This window comes from Chrysochloris asiatica, unplaced genomic scaffold, assembly GCF_000296735.1.
Source record: "Chrysochloris asiatica unplaced genomic scaffold, ChrAsi1.0 scaffold00051, whole genome shotgun sequence".
In the NCBI taxonomy this organism is placed as follows: Eukaryota; Metazoa; Chordata; class Mammalia; order Afrosoricida; family Chrysochloridae; genus Chrysochloris; species Chrysochloris asiatica.
This window is the reverse complement of record NW_006408569.1, coordinates 5768768-5775686: the sequence shown is the minus strand read 5'-3', so window position 1 is coordinate 5775686 and position 6919 is coordinate 5768768. Positions and strand designations below refer to the sequence as shown.

The 6919-nt window shown below is 37.4% G+C and overlaps 1 pseudogene; it reads right to left on the bottom strand.

Annotated features, from left to right (window-relative positions):
• Positions 1 to 4859: 4859 nt before the first annotated feature.
• On the bottom strand, positions 4860 to 6609 carry LOC102813547 (annotated as a pseudogene).
• Between the last annotated feature and the right edge of the window lie 310 nt (positions 6610 to 6919).

Below are 6919 nucleotides of genomic sequence, written 5' to 3'. Positions count from 1 at the left end.
CTCCATGGTCTGGGTTTCATTTAACACCTCCACCAGGTCTGCGCAGTTGTCGCACATTGTTTAGGCGCCGCCCTCCATGATAGAAGCATATAATCTGTATACGCCTGTTCTGATTTACCTACAAATTCCATTTAAAGACACACTTAGGAATGGATCTTATTGGTAGCCTGCAACTGCCTATAATTTTCTTCTTTTTATTGGGTAATAGTATTCATTGAAGGAGTCATCAGAAATAGTTTATCTCTTCATTAATTAATGAAATTTGTTTTTTTTTGTTGTTGGTTTTATTTTTTAATTAAATATGATTGTACATTTGAGCATAAAAAATAAAAATAAAACAAAACAACAACAACAAAATAAATAGGTCCTTTGCAGCAGATTAACCTGATGCAATGTCATTTGATTTCTTGACTGCTGCTTCAATGAGCATTGATTGTGGCTCCAAGCAAAATGAAGTCTTTGACAACTTCAATCTTTTCTCCATTTACCATGTTGTAACTTATTGGTCCAGTTGTGAAGATTTTTGTTTTCTTTAAATGAAGTGCAATCCATACTGAAGGCTGTAGTCTTTGACATTCATCAGTAAGTATTTCAAGTCCTCTTTTCTTTCAGCAAGCACGGTTGTGTCATCTTAATATTACAAGTTGTTAATGAGACTTCTTTGCTGAGCACATAGACTGAATAAGTATGGTGAAAGGACACAACCCTGGCACACACCTTTCTTGATTTTAAACCATTCAGTATCACCTTGTTCTGTTTGAATGGCTGCCGCTTGGTCTATGTACCGATTCCTTGTGAGCAGAATTATGTGTTCTGAAATACCAATTTTCCCCAATATTATCCATAGTTTATTATGATCCACGCAAATGCCTTTACATAATCAATAAAACACAAGTAAACATCTTTCTGGTGGTAGTCTTGACTTTTTGCCAACATCCATCTGAGGTCAGCAGCGATATCCCTCATCCCATGTCCTTTTCTGAATCCTGCTTGAATTTCTGGCTGTCTCCTTTTGTACTACTGCAATAGTTTTTGAATTAATTGTGATATTAATGATATTGTTAGATGATTTCTGCATTCTTTTGTGTCATCTTTCTTGGGATTAGGCACAAATATGTATTTCTTCTAATTGGTAGCAGCAATTGTGAGGATGGTGTAACACCGGATGATGCTTCATTCTATTGTTATGGATGAATCGGAACTGCCAATCCGTTGTCCAGGTAGCTGTCTTCCAAATTTCTTGGCATAGATAAGCGAGCATCTCCAGTGCTTCATCAGTTTAAAAATTTTTTCAATTTGTATCCTGTCAATTCCTGGAGTCTTGTGTTTTGCCAATACCTTCAGTGCAACTTAGACTTTTTCCTTCAGTACTATTGGTTCTTTTGAAATTATGAACATTGACCAATTCTTTTTGCTACAGTGACTGTGTATTCCTTCCATTTTATTTTGATGTTTCTAGAGTCATTCAATATTTTGTCCATAATTCCAGTAAATTTCTCTTAATTAATTTCAGTTATTTTATTAATGAGTGCCTGGGATTGTTTATGTACAGGATTACCTTTTATGTACAAGACCTATGGTGTGGTGTTGTAGAATCAGCTCTGGACTGTGAACCACAAAGTCAGCAGTTCAAACCCACCAGCTGCTCCTTGGAATCCCTATACAAGGTTGCTTATGATTCTGAACCGACTCAGTGACACTTGACAGCAACAACATATCATTTGCAAATAGAGTATTACTTCTTTGCTTTATAGCTCTGGTTAAGACTTCAGCACAATATTGAATTGTTGTTTAGTGCAATAGAGTCAGTTCTAATCCATAGCAGTTCAAACCAACCTTGTGGTCCAACCCATTAACCCACAGAGCCACACCAGGACCCCAATAGTAGGAGTGGTGATAAAGGGCATCCTTGTCTGTTTTCCACTTGAAAGGAGAATTCTTTCACGTTCTCTTTTTTGAGACTAATGTTGGCTGCTCGTTTTGTATTATTTTTCTTAAGTGCCATCGTAACAACCCTGTATAGATTTCCAAGGAGCGGCTGGTGAGTTTGGACTGCTGACTTTGAAATTCAAACTGACCTTGTGGTCCCGGCACATTATCCTGCAGTGCCACACCACAACTCATAACTCTTAATTAGGTTGAAGATTTTCCCTCGGGTTCCTATTTGATTATTGTTTTTTTCTTATCAGAAATAGATGTTATATTTTGTTAAATGCCTTTTCTGCGTGCTTCTTTAACTTTGTTTTTATACATGAGTGGATTGCGTTAATTGTTTCTATAATGTGGAGCCATCCAAAGGAGCTCTGGTAGTGCAGTGGTTACGAATCGGGCTGTGAACCTCACGGTCAGCAGTTTGAAACTACCAGCTGTTCTGCGGGAGAAAGATGAGGATTTCTGCTCCTGTAAAGATTTATAGCCTCGGAAACCCTGTACAGGGTCGCTATGAGTCGGAACCAACTCCACGGCACATAACAACATCCTTCCATACCTGGTGTGAATTTCACTTGGTCATGATGTATTATTTGTTTTTGATATGTTGTTGGATTCCATTGACTAGAATTTTGAGACTTTTTGCGTCTATGTCCATGAGGGATACTGGTCTGTAATTTTCTTTTTTAGTGATGTTTTTGCCTGGTTTAGGTATCAACGATATATGCTCACTTTATAAAATGAATTCATGAGTATTCCATCCTTTTCTATACTCTGGAATAGTTTTGAGTAGAACTGGTGTCAGTTTCTCTCTGAATGTTTGGTAAAATTTGCAAGTAAAGCCACATGCATCTGGACTTCTGATTGCTGGGAGTTTTTAGTGAACTGATCAATTTCTTCTTTTGTTGTGGGTCTGTTCAGCTTTTCAACTTCAGTCCATGTTAGTTTAGGTATGTAGGTGTTTCTAGAAGTTTTCCCATTTTGTCTAGATTTTCAAGTTTGTTGAAGCACAGTATTCTGTTATAAATCCTTTATTTCAGTAGGTTCTGTTGTGATATCGTCCGTTTCATTTATTTGTGTTATTTGCATCTTCTTTTCCTTTGTTAGATTTTACTGTGATTTGTCGATTTTATTTATCTTTTCAAAGAACCAACGTCTAGTTTTTTATTCTATTACTTTTCTGTGTTCCATTGCTTTCTGCTCTAATCTGTATTTTCTTCTGGTGACTGTATACATATTTTGCTGCTCTTTTTCTAAAGTTTGGAGATGTTGGATTAAAGTATTGATTTTAGTTCTTTTAAAAAAAAATCTGTTTATTGCTATAAAACTCCCTCTAAGTACTGCCTTTTCTATGTCCCAAAGGTTTGGTATGTTGTTTTCATTCTTGTTTGATTCAAGGAATTATTTATTTCATATTGTGTTTGATCTATTACCTAGTAGTTTTAAAGCCTGGTGCTATTCAATTTCCACGTATTTTACCCATCATCTTCCTATTGTTGATGTTAATTTTATAGTGTTATGATCTGAGCAGTATTATTTTGATGTTTTAGAATTTAGTAAGGCTTGCTTTTGACCTAACATATGGTCTATTCTGAAAAGCGTTCCATGTGTGTTGGAAAAGAATATATAATGTGGGCTGGAGTGGTTTGTATTTATCTATGATGTCAAGTAGGTTGATTGTGTTGTTTGGTTCTTTTATGTTTTTGTTGAATTTCTTTCCAGTTCTGTCCTTCATCAAAAGTGGTGTATTCCAGTCTCCTATTATATTGTACAGTCATCAAGTTTTCTCTTCAGTTAGAGTTTGATGTATATACTTGGAGGCTCTTTCATTGAACACATAGATATTTGTTATGGCTATACCCTCTTATTCAAATGATGCTTTAAAGTCCCATGAACTGCCAGAAGAACAAACAAATTTGTGTTGGAAGAAGTACAACCAGAATGCTCCTTAGAAATCAAGATGACCAGATTTCGTTACTCATACTTTGGACATATATTATCAGGAAGAGCCAGTCTCTAGAGAAGGACATCATACTTGATAAAATAGAGGGTCCGTGATAAACAGGGAGAACACCAATGAAATGGATTGGCATAGTGGCATCAGCAACAGGCTCAAGTGTGTGACGGCGATTGTGAGGTTGGTGCAGGACCGGTCAGTGCTTTGTTCTGTTGCACATAAAGTCGCTATGAGTCAGAACCAACAACAAAGTCCTTCTTTGTTTTTTATGCTGGTTTTTGCCTTAAAGTTGATTTTATCAGAAATTAATATTGCCACTTCTACTTTTTTTTTCAGTGAATATCAGAAATGCATTTTTATTTTTATTTGAAAGCTACTTAAATTTTAGACATGATTTTAGTATATAAATTTAATTGTTTTTATACAGAATATGAAGCAGATCCCTCAGTAATCTTCCACATGAAGGTTTTACAAGATTGAAGGAAGAGACTTTCTGTATACAAATGTGTTATGAGAAACCAGTGGCACAGAGCTCTTTAACACACATTAGGACAAGTGACATCTCATATTAAAAAGGGGTTAAGAGAAATACTCTAGTCAGATTCAAGAAGCAAACATGACACAAAATCTGTGCATATAAGACCAAGTCAGTTGCTTTAGTGAGGACACTGCAGATTAGACTGGAATAACAGGGTTGTGAGGCTATCAGTAGTGTGCAACATGTAATAGCCAGGAGTAGCTATTTATAGAAAAGCTGGAATGAGGGATTTTCTCTAAAGCAAATGAACTTCTTGTCAACTGCCCAAACAAAGCTGAGTATCATAAACAATGTTAGTGTACCGAAGCCATGTTAGACCAGTTTCTGTGCAGCATGCTAAAAGTTACTCATAACTTCTTTACTGGTATCCATGAATCATTAATAGTAACAGGAAGTGTTTTGTTGTTGTTTTTTTTCCCTCCTTCTCACCAAATTTCAAGCATACCTTATTTTGGATGGAGTATAGCTTTCATCTATTTATCCTGAAAAACATGTGAAGACAATGTTTATTCTGTGCCAGAGGATGACCAGTGACCTTGTTTATAACCTGCTCCAGCCCTTGCTTCCTTTCCTCAATAAAACTGTCATCATTGTCTCTAAAAGGAAGTTGATGCAAAATGCTTTTCCGGGGAGTGGGGGAAACTACAACCTTGCTCTCTCTTTCTAATTCACTTCGCAGCCATCCAGAGTCACTGAATCTTCTTCTACCGGTAGATTCCTTCAGCTTGAAAATGGAAAGATTTGTCTTGACCCTGATTTTGTAGGTAGTGAAGTGACCCCTGCTGACCCCCACGTTCTGGGGGTTGCTGACATCAAACTCAGGAAGTTGCTGGGCCACCCATGTGCGTCATTCAGGTTCTGCTGCTTGGTGTCTGCTGTCGGTGTCTGCTACCATTTCTGTCATTTCACTGTTGCAGCCACCAGGGCCTCCCTCCAACCCTCTGAGTTCACTGATGCAGTGGCTGTCGCCCACTGCAAGGACCACTTCTACTCTTTTTTGACTATTACTAGCTTGATTCCCCCACCTTACCCCATCCATCTGTCTCTTTTATCTACTGATGCTGTTACAGAAATACCACAAGTGGAAAGCTTTAACAAACTGACTAGTATTTAGAGATTTTTCTGCAATCATGTTAATTAGGTCTTCTGCTGATTCAATTCTACTCCTTTTCCCTTTACTTAGATTATCTGTTTCTGAAATCTTAGTATTCATCTTCTGGATTTCTATTGTTTTTGTATGGTGTCTAATTTCTCATTTTTGTCCATTGGTTCTTATAGTGTTTTCCCGAATTCTTCTAAAGTTTTGTCTGTTTTCCTTGATTTCATCTGCAGCTTTCTCTCAAGTCATTGAAAACCTTAGGAACAGCAGTGGATCTCTGTTAGAAGATGAGCCCCACAGGTTGCAAGGTACTCACTCAAAATAGGATTGGGGAAGAGTTGCCTCCTCCAACTAGAGTTGACCTTAATGACTTGGATTAAAGTTTTCATGAACTTCATTTGCTGATGTGGCATCACTCCAAATGAGAAGAAACAGGGATGTGGAATGTATAAAGTATGAATTGTGGAAAATCCAAAGGCATTCAAAATGAAATCAAATGCTAAAGAATAGATATGTTAGGCATTCTTGAGCTGAAATGGACTGGTATTGGCCATTTTTAATTGGACAATCATATGATCTACTCTGTTGGGAACTACAAATTGAAGAGAAATGATGTGAAACAGCAAATAAGTGTCCTTAATCTAAGCCAAAAAAGTGTATATATTAATTCCTCTGATCATTGTTTTCTCTTAAACACTGCCACTCAGAAAAACAAGAGAAATGACAAATGACCGAAGTGTGTCATGAGGCTATGTTGTACTGCGTGCACACACATGTGTATGTATGAATATGTATGAGGAGTCTTCAAAAAATTAATGGAAAATGGGATGAAAAGATAGTGCAGTTTTCCCACAAATGTTTGAAGCCCCCTTGTATGTGTATGAATCTCCTTTTAGTTCACTTGAGAGCAGTGGCATCATCATCATCATCATAGTTATATGGCAACTGGTGGCAAAATTAGTTTGAATTCAAATATCTAACCTTTCTTCATTCTTTCAGCTGTGACCCATTTTAACCTGCTAATTCCAGTTCCATTTCCAATTGTCTCCTGCTGATTATACTGGAACCATCTTTTTGGCTATCCATCCTTCCAGACTACTTTTCCTGGGGTGCTGATGTCTCTAAATTGTTTCTAAGCTTAGAACTTCACAGTGCTCTGGTCTCTAATCTCACCTCTTAAGGCCCTACCTCCTGTATCAAACTTTCCCTGCAATAACTGGTGTGCTGGTGTGAGTTGAGTCCATCCCAACTCATAGTGACCCTACTGGACAGAGTAGAATTGCCCTCTCCCTGGCCCCTCCCCTCCTCGGCCCTAAAGAGTTTCCAAGGCTGTAATCTTTACAGGAGTATATTGCCATATCTTTCTTTTGCGGAGTCACTAAGGGATTCTAATCAT